This window comes from Sitophilus oryzae, unplaced genomic scaffold (assembly GCF_002938485.1).
Source record: "Sitophilus oryzae breed Bouriz unplaced genomic scaffold, Soryzae_2.0 scaffold_1203_pilon_pilon, whole genome shotgun sequence".
Classification (NCBI taxonomy): domain Eukaryota; kingdom Metazoa; phylum Arthropoda; class Insecta; order Coleoptera; family Curculionidae; genus Sitophilus; species Sitophilus oryzae.
This window is the reverse complement of record NW_022145842.1, coordinates 365,616-379,844: the sequence shown is the minus strand read 5'-3', so window position 1 is coordinate 379,844 and position 14,229 is coordinate 365,616. Positions and strand designations below refer to the sequence as shown.

General features: G+C 32.0%; 1 protein-coding gene and 1 pseudogene across 1 annotated transcript in view; both read right to left on the bottom strand.

Moving 5' to 3' along the window:
- Positions 1-14,229, bottom strand: part of LOC115891929 (RING finger protein nhl-1) — a 223,138-nt gene that overhangs the window by 49,846 nt on the left and 159,063 nt on the right. The gene's annotated exons all lie outside the window — the stretch shown is intronic.
- LOC115891940 overlaps positions 10,380-14,229 on the bottom strand; it is a 152,132-nt pseudogene continuing 148,282 nt past the window's right edge.

The window sequence follows — 14,229 nt, the reverse complement described above, 5'->3', positions numbered from 1 at the left end:
TTTTTTCTCTAGTTTCGAAAATTATTCGAAATTAGAAAAAATACACAGCTAAAGGCAAGAAAATATTAATTATTAATATACACTGAAACTGTAAGAATTTTGTTCATTTCATATAAAATAGTTTTTATAATATATGTAATTAATGTCACTGCTATAGAAAAATCATGTTATTATCGTCTGCTGGGCAGTTACTCTAAGCAAGCCCAGAAGTTATATCCGCTATGTTGCTTTAGTTGAAGATGAAATAGATCAAAATTACATCGCTAACAGACAAAAACAAACCATCAAGAAAAGATAATCTAGATGATTAAAATAATTCCTAAACTTCTTGCTTTGTTAACATATTCCACAGGGTGTTTCAAACCTTTACCAAATCGACATTTTATTTTCCCTCGTATAATTGACAGATGAGAACTTCATTTTAAATTTAGAAAAGTACACTAAAAATTCAAATAATTTAGCTACAAAATGCTTAAAAAATGATCAAAATCGGCCCGCTACTACAAACTATATAAAACTTTAAAATACATAAAAGTTTTAAGATGCCCGTTTTTCGTACCGGTTAGTGTACGAGTATATTGTATTAATTACAATTTTTGTTATACTATTAGGTACAGCATGTGGTATATTCAATTTTGCCTTATAACAATAGATTCAGAATCCATCAGATAACCTTCGAACTTCAGAACTTAAAGGTAAACAATTCCGATTAAGATAGAGTCCTGGAAGGGATCGTTATCTCAAATAGGACAAAGACCCTAATTCTACGAAAACAGATTAACCCCTTAATCCCGTGATTTTTTCATTTGATAAAGGGGTTCTATAATACCACCACGATATTGGCAATTTATCAGTTCGATTATTAGCCTAGCCCGGACTTTAAAAACTAAAAATTAAAAAAGACATCGTCGAAAAGCCGACGATTGTCTCTGAATATCGTAGAACAATAGGATAGCATTTTGCTGTCGAAAATATGGACCAATTGATAAATGGCACAGATCACCATTCATTTTCATTATTCAATTTTTAAATACGGAAATATATTGATACAAAGAAATAGATAAATAATAGAATATTAATTGAAACCTTCGACTTTAGTTTTATTGATTAGGATTTTCATTAAAAATATTTTAAAATACATTTTAATTTTTTCTTTCTACAGGTAAATATATTCATTATTTTATATAGAAATATTATACAATACGAAAAAAAAAAAACGGCGTCAGCGATGGCTCAATGAATATCGCTGCTATTTTATATGGGAAATTTCATCGATTTCCCAGCCAACTGGACGCTCATACGATTATTTTATAGGCCCACTTTTTTATTTTTCATCAAATTAAATTTTACTTTTAATATTATAAACCATGTTTATCTCGTTTTAATATTATACAGGGTGAGTCTTAAATAATTACAAATATATTAGTCCTAGAAACACATCTAAGTATAATTTTTTTTTGAAAAAAAATTGAAAATTTGGGATTTTTTGAATTTTTTGGGGATTTTTTCAGTTTTTAGTTAAAAAACATAATTTCTTGATAATATGGCAACATAGGTAGTAGATTACATTTATAAGAAAGATAACCCAGAAAAGATCTGGTGGTTCTCAAAATTTAAGCAAAAAATCATATTTTTTAAATATTCAAAGTGAAATAATTCGGTTATTTTAGACTTATTTGAAAAACGGTAAAGCGAAAATGTTTCTTTTATCGAGACCTACCAGCCGTGTATGTATTGAGACTCAGTTGGTAATAAGTGCAAATGGTACGTTCAACAGTCGAATTCGGGCAATGCCCAAAAAATACGCAAATCTAGTTTTGAGCAAGGAATATTTCCCAAACCCGAAAAACTAACTAACAAATAAATTAACACCCTCCAAATAACCACGCTAACCAACTCGCCAAATAACTAAACCAATCCAACCAAAAAGAGTGAAACCAATGCAATCAAATCACACTACATACAGGGTGAGTTTCCTACGATGTTCTCTATGGGTATCTCGGAAACTACTAGAGATAGAGAGTCGGTTAAAAGAATTGCAGTTTTGTGGGATCATAAATATGCGCCTTTCAGATTTTTGAAAAAGTTCATAGCCTTCTAGATATTAAAAAAAAAAACAAATTTCGGCTATTTTAAAAATTGTCCCTAATTCCATTATAAGCTATTTTAGATAAAAAGTTTGCAGAGAAAAAGTGTAGATAATCACATCCTTAATGAGATTGTGTCCTCCGTTTTTCTCTAAAACCTGTCATTTTTGACATATGACACAAACATATGTTTTTTTAAATGGAAACCATAGTTGGCCATGACTTCATGAAAAGCGCCATTTTTCAAGCTTTTCGGCGATATAAGGTATAATATGTTTTCTTCGAAAGATTACTGAGTAATAGCCAATTTTTATAATTTTTAAGCAATTTCACTTAGTTAGCCATGGAAACAAGTTTAATAATAAGTTATGTGTCTTTGCTCTCAGAACTGTGAAGCTGTTACATCCAAACTTTGTAAATTAAAATAAACAAAAATTGTAAATAGGAATTTTTCAAACGAAGAAAAGCGTGTGGCCAACTTTTCTTGACCATACATTTTCGAGGATACTGTAGCATTAGAAGTTATAAAAAAAGATGGAATGTTTTTTTATAAGAATTTTCTTTTGGAAAAAATATTAAAACAACTAATACTATGCGACGGAGCTGTTCGCCGGTGAGCAATGGGTCGTAAGCTAGTGAAAATTAAATTGTGATACTTACGTCTTTATAATATACTGGGCGCCACTCAGTTTTCCAATTAGTTTCGAAAACTTCTAAGTTGAGAACTGAGAAATCAACTCAGAATATAGGTATTACTTATTTTAGGAATTACACAAATGAAACGCTGAGATAAACTAATAACTAAGTATAATTAATAATTAAATGTTAATTAGAATAAAATAAGACCATGAAAAATTTGATGTTTGAAAATGTTTGTTGGTAAATAGTATGTATCAAAATAGATCACTCAAGATGGTAATTAAATCTGCACGCTTCTGAATACTAATATTTCATTAATTATTCCGCAAAAAGTCTGGCGATCTTGGTACCAAAATATAGGGACTCTTTATATTAAAAAAACCGTACTATGTAGATATCAGAAATATGCATAACATGAATAAAGTATTTCAAAGTGACTCTAAAGTAATCAAATATATAATATGCCTGAAGGGCTTAATGCATTCAAGTGAATTTAAATTATATAAAAAGAAATGATCTGGCTTTTTTTTATCCGTTCTGGTCACAAGCTGGTTGTGGTGATCTGCTACTGGAACTGGATTGTGATAAAAACGTCTCTACACAGACAGGATCCTAAACTGCTGTGGAATCAGGAGATTCCTCCGTTATTCCCGGTGTGAATTGTAGGGACAAAACGTGGCTCAAATGTCAGGTACAAAAAACAAAATGGCACCAGAAAATGCTACCATTAAACCAAATGCGTACCATAAAATAAAACCCTGTCAAAAAAAGGAGTATTAGGAAACGTTACGTTAAAAATGAAAGTCTTACCTCTGCTCAGAGGGTTTTCTCAAACAAATTGACAATAATTTATATATAATTTTTTATAAACCTTCTTGTTAAACATATCGCATAAAAAAATCTTAAATGGATAGGCCAGGTGATCGAGGAAGCTCAAGCAATTGGTCCACCTCTTTCTATCCCTGAGTTTTCATGAGTTTACATAATTATGATATAAATAATGTTTAACATTTCTTTTATTATGGGGAGGGGGGGTCATAATGAAAGTCATGTTGGAACCACTCTATTGATGCGGGAGTATCTACACGCTTTTCTTCACTTGAAAAATACATATTTACAATTTTTGTTTATTTTAATTTACAAAGTTTGGATGTGACAGCTTCACATTTATGAGAGCAACGGCGATTGAACTTGTTTCCATGGCTAACTAAGTGAAATTGTTTATAAATGATAAAGATTGGCTATAACTCAGTAATTTTTCAAAGAAAATATATTACAGCTTATATCGCTGAAGAGCTTAAAAAATGACGCTTTTTATGAAGTCATGACCTACTATGGTTTCCATTTAAAAAAACATATGTTTGTGTCATATGTCAAAAATGACAGGCTTTAGAAAAAGACAGTGGACACAATCTCTCATTAAGGATGTGATTATCTATAACTTTTATCTGAAAACTTTTTGTCTAAAATAGATTATAATGGAATTAGGGACAATTTTCAAAATAGCCGAAAGTTGTTTTTTTCGAAATATCTAGTAAGCCATGAACTTTTTCAAAAATCTGAAAGGCGCATATTTTTGACCCCACAAAACTGCAATTCTTTCCCCATTTAACCGACTCTCTATCTCCAGTAGTTTCCGAGATACCCATAGAGAATATCGTAGGAAACTCACCCTGTATAAGCAAAAAAAAAATAATCGAATAAAATTAATTTTTCGGGGGAATTTGGGAAATATTCCTTGCTCAAAACTAGATTTGCGTATTTTTCTCGGGCATTGCCCGAATTCGACTATTGAGCGTAAAACAAATATTTTAGGGGTAGTATATTTGAACTACAGAAACACGATTATATGTGTTTTTACGCAAAAATTAAAAAAATTAACAACAAAGAAAATCCAGAAACACAGTGGTTCTCAAAATTTAAGATTTTTTTCTGGTAATTTTGAAGTAAAATAACTTGGTTATTTTGGACTTATTTGAAAAACGGTAAAGAGAAAATATGTTTCTTTTATCGAGATCTACCAGCCTTGAAAATATTTGTATTACCCTGTATATGTTACGGCTGAAATGGATACTTGGCTAGTTTTAGAACTAACCAGAATCGTGGTTTCTTCGAAGTTTGCTGGTGAATATAATAATACTTCAATAATTTGAGGCGTGTTAGTATCATAATAGTAGGACAAGGAAGCAAACTGTAGAAAATAAAGACAACCTCACTATTATCCTTCAAGTAAAGTTATACATACCTACTACATACTCTTAGTTTATAAATAAGCTAGCCTTGCTATTTTGAGAGATAACTATGAAATAAAAATGGCCCTCATTTTATATGTAAAATTATATGGACGCCAACTGGACGCCCTTTCTTTTTCGACCATATGGTACTTATCCAAGTAAGACTTATCCAAAATCATAAATATGTGGATATTTTAAAACAAACTAAAATAACTGATTATATTAAAACAATAATATAAAATCCTGACATTAACCAAAACGAATGCATAGTTTACAAACTAAGCAGCTACCTTGCTATAGGTATATTGAAATATTTTTGGCAATAATAGGAATTCTAGTCGATATTTAAATAGAAAAAGAAATAAATGCGTTTAAAATGCGTATAAATTTAGAATTACGAGGAAACTGAATAAAGAAGTGTTTATAATTGGTTCGAACGATTTATTTATTGTCATGCAAGATGTCATGCTTCAATGATTTATTGTCATGCATGTCATGCTTCAAAATTTTTGTTTTGGTGCCAATAATACCACATAAATCAAAATAACGATATAATATGTAAATACTTCTAAATAAGTGAAGTTTTTTTGAAATAACGCACATTATGAAAATTCTGTTTTTGTGATGTGTATTGTGAAAATACAAAGTTGTACTTCAGAGCAGAAGGTAAAGACGGAAAAAAATAATGGTGAAGACTAATGAAATTTGGACTTATGACTACCCATAAAGAAGGGAACCATTAATAATCATAAGCTATATATAGTTCTTAAACAATAAATGATCAATGTCAAGAAGAATATCAGGCAGAATGGATATCCAGATAGAGTAATCGATGTAACCATCGAAAGCGGATGCAGGAAATTATTCAGACGCCAGTTTTTATTCAACAGAGAGCCAAAAATTAGTCTGTATTCCATAACCAGTCGATTCTTATGCACTAATATTCCATTTTATGATACTGCTTTTATCTACTTCATCGAAAAATAATCGACTACTTGATGTTTGACGGGAATATCACAAGAAGAGGATTCAAAATCGGCGGTACATCGAAATCTAATGTGACATAGACACACGCTAGACATAGATAGTCGCATAGAGTTTACAGTTTATTCATGGCAGCGCTCTTATTCATTCACTATTATATTCATGGCAGCGCTCTCCATTATAGTGGACAGCAAACTGCAGGAGAGAGGATTGGGCATTAGATACAGATATGACGGCGGTCTGTTCAACATAAAAAGACTCAAAAAAAGGCAAAAACACGTAAAAATTCATCACAGAACTTCAATACGCTGATGACTGCGCTCTAGTTACAAACACGTTACAACAATTACAAGAAACGTTGAACACATATACCTGGACATACGAGGCTTTGGGCCTTAAACTAAACATCGACAAAACCAAAATCATGTGCACTCCCCCAGAAGACCATAACAAAGCTATAAAAATCGGAGAAGAACTATTGGAATATGTAGCGGAATTTAATTACCTCGGCAGTTTGATTTCGGAAAAGGCCAATATCGACTCCGAAATTCAGCACAGGATTAGCAGCGCCTCAAGAGCATTCTGGAAATTAAAAGACAGGGTTTTCTACAATCATGACTTGAGTACAAAAACAAAACTTACAGTGTACCGAGCAATTATAATCCCCACCATGTTATTGGGAGCGAAACCTGGGTGCCGTACCGCCGACACATGAACGCATTAAACAAGTTGCAATAGAGACACCTTAGACAACTCTTAAGAATCCGATGGTTCCATCATGTCTCAAACGTATCGGTCCTTGAAAAAGCTAACTGCGAGAGTATTGGAGTCATGGTTACAAAATCCCGCTTCAGATGGGCTGGTCACGTATGCAGAATGCAAGAAAACCGCATACCAAAATCTCTGCTAGACGGTAAGAGGAGGCCGGGTGGACAACTCAAAAGGTACAAGGACATTTTCCACGAAAACTTAAAGGGGATTAACATGCAGAATCATTAGGAAGAAGCAGTTCACAATAGAACTGAATGGAGAAGGATTGTAAAATCAGTTAACAGCGACAACCAAAAAGTAAAGAGGCAACAAAGCAATGAGATTTTTGAATGTCCGGAGTGCGGTAGGCAAATAACATCACGTATCGGGCTTTTCAGTCACAGAAAAGCTCATGAAAGAAAACGCCTTGCGTGACCATTTTTTGATGCGTGTCGAATACTCGTCGGCGAGTAATGGCAGCATATATACTATAGTACAGTTTATGAAGAGGTTAGAAGCAGCAATTCTGCACAATACTTTTTATAAGTAAAAAAATGTACATGTAAATGTACAATGTGTAAAAATATTTGTCTGCCAAGCGACTGCTAATGACTGCGAAGAAGACTGCCTATGTCTGCCATATAATTATAGTCGACTGATGACAGATGCCAACTACTGCCAGCGACAGCCAAGAAAATATACATCGAAAATTAGATATTTCGAAAAAAGCAAATTTTGGCTATTTTAAAAATTGTCCCTAATTCCATTATAATCTATTTAAGACAAAAAGTGTTCAGATAAAAGTTGTAGATAATCACATTCCTAATGAGATTGTGTTTTCCGATTTTTTCTAAAGCCTGTCATTTTTGACATATGACACAAACATATGTTTTTTTGAAATGGAAGCCATAGTTGGCCATGACTTCACAAAAAGCGCCATTTTTTAAGCTTTTCAGCGATATAAGCTAAAATATGTTTCTTTTACAAAATTACTAAGTTATAGCCAATTCTTATCTTTTCTTGACTAATTTCACTTAGTTAGCCATGGAAACAAGTTCAATCGTCGTTGCTCTCAGAAATGTGAAATTGTCACATCCAATCTTTGTAAATTAAGATAAACAAAAATTGTAAATATTTTTTTTTAATGAAGAAAAGCGTGTAGGATTATTGGTTCAACTTTTCTTCACCATACAAGATACGTTGACCAGTGAAAGTTATTTACGTTTTTAGAGAAAGTTTTCCAATGGTGTTCTAATTTTGTTATGATTTATAACTTATAAAAAAACAAAATATATTATTAAACGGTTCTTTACAATTTACATTACACAAGCTAAAGCTAAAAAAATAATAAATACCTACACTTTAAGTTATTTTAGAAAATGATCAAAAAATCCGCAATTGTTTTGAGTACATAAATGCATCTTTTTATAACTGAATTTCTAGCTATTGTCACAGAACGACCGGTCGACTTAAATAAACTTCTCCTGTTCCGCCTCTTCGAATGCCTCTCATAAGTTCATAAGTTCTTTTGTAAACCTTGTTGTTAACCATACCGCATAAAAAAATCTCAAATGGATAGGTCAGGTGACCGAGGAGACCCATGCAATTGGTCCACCTCTTTCTATCCCTGAGTCTACATAATTATGATAATGAAATAATTTTTAACATTTCTTACATTGTGGGGGGGTTGGTGTGTCATAATGAAAGTCATGTTGGAACCACTCTATTAATGCTTGAGTATCTAAATGTAACTTTTCTAACATGTCTTAAAAACCGTTCTCTAAAAAACGTAAGTACCGTTCACCGGTCAACGTATCCTCGAAACTGTACGGGCAAGAAAAGTTGAACCAATAATTCTACACGCTTTTATTCATTTGAAAAACTCGCACAATTTTTATTTATTTTAATTTACAAGATTGGATGTGACAATTTCACATTTCTGAGAGCAACGACGATTGAACTTGTTTCCATGGCTAACTAAGTGAAATTAGTCAAAAAGATAAGAATTGGTTATAACTCAGTAACTTTGTGAAAGAAACATATTATAGCTTATATCGCTGAAAAGCTTAAAAAATGGCGCTTTTTATGAAGTCATGGCCAAGTATGGTTTCCATTTAAAAAAACATATGTTTGTGTCATATGTCAAAAATGACAGGCTTTAGAAAAAATCGGAGAGCACAATCTTATTAGGGATGTGATTATCTACAACTTTTATCTGAAAACTTTTTGTCTAAAATAGACTATAAGGGAATTAGAGACAATTTTTAAAATAGCCAAAATTTGTTTTTTTTTTTTCGAAATATCTAGTAAGCCATGAACTTTTTCGAAAATCTGAAAGGCGCATATTTATGACCCCACAAAACTGCAATTCTTTGCCCATTTAACTGACTCTCTATCTCCAGTAGTTTGCGAGATACCCATAGAGAACATCCTAGGAAACTCACCCTGTATAAATACGATAGCTGCAAGCTGGCGAAAGACACACATATTTGACCATTTTCGGTGAGCAATCTCCACTCAGATGCAAAAAAAAGTAACGGAAAATTTTGGTCAAGTTTAAAATGTTGTATTTTCTTATTTTTAGCCCTATTTTCTTGATTTTTTAGCAAACTGTATATAATTATATTAACTTTAATTCGTAATCTCAGTTTTTTATAAATTTTAGTATTTGGCTTATTATACAGGGTTAATTGAAGGGTTGTTTTTACCCTAACTTAAAACTGTGCAATAATTTTGAGAGTGAACATTATTTTTCTCTCAGAACCATGTCTTCTGAGCATTTTGTTTTTGACTAATGTTTTGGTTAATTTTTAACGGCGAAATGAACTTGCCACCAACAATTTGCATTTTTTTCAACTATATGATTACTTTATGATGTAATTTTTTAATATATAAATATCATGAGGTGGGTTTTGGTGACTATCGTCGCATATACCGACACTATTTTGAACGCTATACTTATTAAAATTTAAAAAACGTAAGACTGTAACGACATATGCTTGGTCTTAATAAATATTCTTCTTCTTCCTCAACCCGGATTCATCCACTCCTGGATATAGGTCTCTCCTATCCCTTTCCATATCTCCCTGTTTTATGCTCTATTTAACCACGGTTTACCTGCAACTTCCTTAATTTCCTCCACCCAACGTTTCTGTGGACGTCCCATACTTCTTTTGGTTTGTCTAGGCCTCCACACTGTTATTCTATGCGTCCATCGGTCTTTATCCAGTCTAGCAACATGGCCAGCCCATTTCATTTTAGCCACTTCCTGAATTATATCGGTAACAGGCATAACAGGTATAAGGCAAACAAGAGTTTGCTTCCTGATGTTTTCATTGCAAATTTTGTCTCGAAGACAGACCCCCCAGTATATATCGTTCCATAGCTCTTAGAGTTGTAAAAGAGTTTATTTGCAAATGCTTTTGTTAGACTGGTCGTTTCCAGTCCATATGTTTGTACAGGCAAAATATAGGTTAGGTTGTAGTTATATACTTTTCGCTTCAGATTGATAGTTATAGTATTGTTTTACAGAATATGTCCCAGTTTACCGAAAGCTATCTATGCTAATCGTATACGCCTTGTAATTTCTGCGTGTTGCTTTTCTTTTACAAATCTAATACGGCAGCCTAAATATATATATTCTCTTACACATTCGATCTTATTGTTTTGTATAAGATTGGTATCTTCAGAACTCAGTACTTAGTAAGGCTCCAGCCTTTTGAATGTTCACTCCTATCTTTGCAGCTGATAGATGTAATTCACTTAACATTTCATCTAGTTCTGTGATGTTGTTACCTATTAGAACTATATCGTCTGCAAATCTGAGGTGTTTTAGTCTGATACACCTCTGTTGCTCATCTGTTTCACACCTCTCTCCAATACTTCTGTTGGGCGTAGTTGTTGTATCTAATCTATTATTAATATGCATTGTTGCTTCCTGGTAAACATTTTCAATGATTTGAGTATGTCTTGAGTCTATTCTTGTATTTTGTAGAGCTGCTAATATTGACCATATTTCAACGGTGTTGAAAGCCTTTTGATGAATATTAGTAACACTAAAAGAACGAAGGGTATTAAAAAATAACATTAATAACTAAGTGTTCAAAAAAAAAACTTGTAAAAATACTATAATATTTTGTGTTGCCTCTCCTGGCTGTTATATCTGTCTTTAGACATCGGTTCATACTGTTAATGAGGCTGCAAATATATTGTGTTATGTTTTCCCATTCTTATTCAAGGATCAAGCGAATATTTATAATTTCGGCTATCTTCAACAAGATCAATGACTTTTGCACAACCTTCGAGAATAAGAACAATATAAATCGTATACAACAATAATTACCAAAGCTACCTCGACCAAGGCATGTGTTGACATGAGCCAAAAAACAAAATATTCAGGAGAAATGGTTCTAACCTAAAAAAAAAAAATTAGGAAAATTTGCTTACGAAATTATTCCACAGAGTGTTTTAAAGATAAGGTAAAAAACAACTCTTCAATTAACCATGTATAATAAGTCAAATACTAAAGTTTATAATAAACTGAGTTTACGAATTAAATTTGATATATTTATAGGCAGCTTGCTAAAAATCCAAGAAACTAGGGCTAAAAATAAAAAAATATAACATTTTAAACTTGTCTGAAATTTTTTCCGTTGCGTTTTTTGCATCTGAGTATATAAACTCCGACAATAAAAAATATAATATAAATGCACGTGAAGTCAATAATTCATATAACGAAATTCAATATCTTCTAGGTCAAAAATCAAATTCATTGTGGATGCATTTTCCGAATTATTAGAATTACGTTTGCTTGCCGTACGTTTTTCTATCAAAACTTTCTTTCAAATTCCCGACAGTTTCCAATTTTCAACCGATATTTTAAGCCGCGCGAAGGTGGATCTTAATTCAGAGCACGTTCATACGTCGAATAATTTTCCACGTCATAATAAGGAAATTGCTGGCAATTTAGATATTTTTTGCTTTCCAATTTGTCTGAATACTATTTAATATTTAATTTTAGTGCACACTAGAACCGTCTCTAACTCTATTTTTTTCTCAGGTAAGATTATTTATGACAGAAAAAAAGCAGACGTCCTTACCAATCCATTTATTTCACTAAAAACACAGTTAGTTTCTAATATTTTTTAAGTTAACTATGAATGGGTTTATACAGGGTCCGGCAATAGTGCGTCGGGCATCTGTAGCTCCTAGAATAAAAAACTTGGGAATTTTGTTTAAGTGCAAACCTAAAGTATGCATCAGGATGTATTTCAGGAAAATATTTTAACTTCTGTAGTGTGGCTGAAAAAAGTGTGAGTGGACCTGGATGATTTTCTTTAAATGGAACACCCTGTATATTATTGAATTTTTGGCTTCCTTTCAGATCACTTTACATGACCCTAAGATATGAATAAATATATTTCGATAGTTTCAGAGATATTAAAAAATAAATAAAAAATATATATTTTTCAGCCCTTCTTAAAAAAATTATTAAAAATACAAGAACTGTTCTGAAATCAAAACTATATTAGGTATTTACTTTAGATAGTCTGTTCTTACTTTGCTATAAATATGGTAATCGTAAATCATACAGGATGTTCAATATTCTACGCCAAATGCTCAAGTTTTTTATTCTAAGAGCTACAGATGCCCGACGCACTATTGCCGGACCCTGTATATAAATTCGCCATTCGTCGTCTCTTGATGACGAAGTCGAAGTTGATGACGAAGCCAGACCATAGTTTAGAGTTAATATTCGGCGCCCAGTCGCGTCGTTACTTTTTAGAAAATCGGAAAACTAATTGCACGTTCTCATAGCCACTTTATTACGGCTATCTAATAGTATTTTTAGATTTTCAAATTAGCTGATAATTTTTGGGATACATAGGGCAACTTAAATTTTTTGAATATGGACCTGCATTTTTTATTTCAGGTTTTGAAAGAATTCGTTTTCCTGAGTACAATGATATGCCACACTTAATATTTTTTGTTTCAGGCCTTTAAGCACAATTTATTATTTATTTAAACTAATTCCAAGTCCGGCTCTGTTTTTTTAATATTTAATCTATTCATCGTTGCAATATTAATGAGCTTTAAAACTTAACAATGTCGTGGCGTAAAACATTGAATACGGAAAATCAAATACAATAAAATAATAGAAATATAAAATACTATCAGAAATGAGGATATATGGAGCTTGACAAAACAGAGGCAGGTGTATAACGAGATCAAACTTGGAAAATGGAGGTGGATTGGTTACACTTTTAGGCAAAGCGGTAACAACATCGCTAGCAGAACTATTGAGAATTGGAATCCACAAGGCAGTAAAAGAACTCCATGGTCGTCCATGACATACATGGCAGAGGACAATTAAAACGGAGATCGAAGCGGTAAACCGATCATGGCGAGATGTCAAATCAATTGCCAACAGCCGATCAACTGGAGAGCAGGAATCCCTCTGCTCTACGTAGGAGTAAAGAACAAAATCGGCCTACTAGAACAAAATATATTAAACTTTAAGATAAATCAAAATTTTAAGGTGCCCGTTTTTCGTGCCAAGTCATTTTATGAATTTGCACATAATAATATCCATAATTTTTTTTGAATTTTGTCTTTTTTATTTTTAATATAAACTTACACATGACAATATCTAAAACAAAGAAGAAATAGAAAATTCGTCTTGAAGTTAGCAATTAAAAATTTGTTCATATTGCATGAAATTACATGCAACGTTTTTTTCTATATCTTTCTATATTGTAGAACTAGAATTGGTTTTCTTTTATTTAGAATATTAGATATATTCTCTATATTACTTATATTATTACAGTTGAGGGTTGGAACCTTTGGCGTTACAACAGTAAAATAAAACACTAATTCACGAAAACACTAACGATGTTAGCATCATCAGCAGATGATTAAAACTTAAATGATTAAAGTTTTAATCATCGTGATCGTTTTAATCGACGGATGATGCGACAACATCGTTAGAGCGAAACGCGCGTCCGGTGTAAAAGTAAAGTGTTTTGGTGTATTGTGGTGAATTTTTGTTTTATTTTGCTATTATTTATATTAATAAATATTACTTTATTTTAATAAAATGTTGGTTTGATTAAAACTTTATACAATACGCTGTATACTGAAGAAAATGTTATCAAAACAAAACCGTAATTGGAGATACGTGAGTAACTTTATCCTATCAGGTAAAGTTACGTCGTACTCTACTAAAGGAAATAAACAAAAGAACTAATGAACCAAAATGTAATGTAATATTTGTTCAATGAAGTTATGGGCGACATTAAAGGTGATTTGTAGATATAGTTACGAGATTATTGAGGTCAAATTGCGAATTTCCTAAATCGAGTTTAGTACGTTCCGTATCTGTGTAGGTTTAATTGCGAATTTAGTTTAAATTGTAAAATATTGACATATGAATACATTCGTATGAAATTAAGAATAATTGTAAACATAAATATTCATATAATACTATTTGTTCCACTTGCATTATGGTAATTGGCTCAAATGTTACTATATATTGA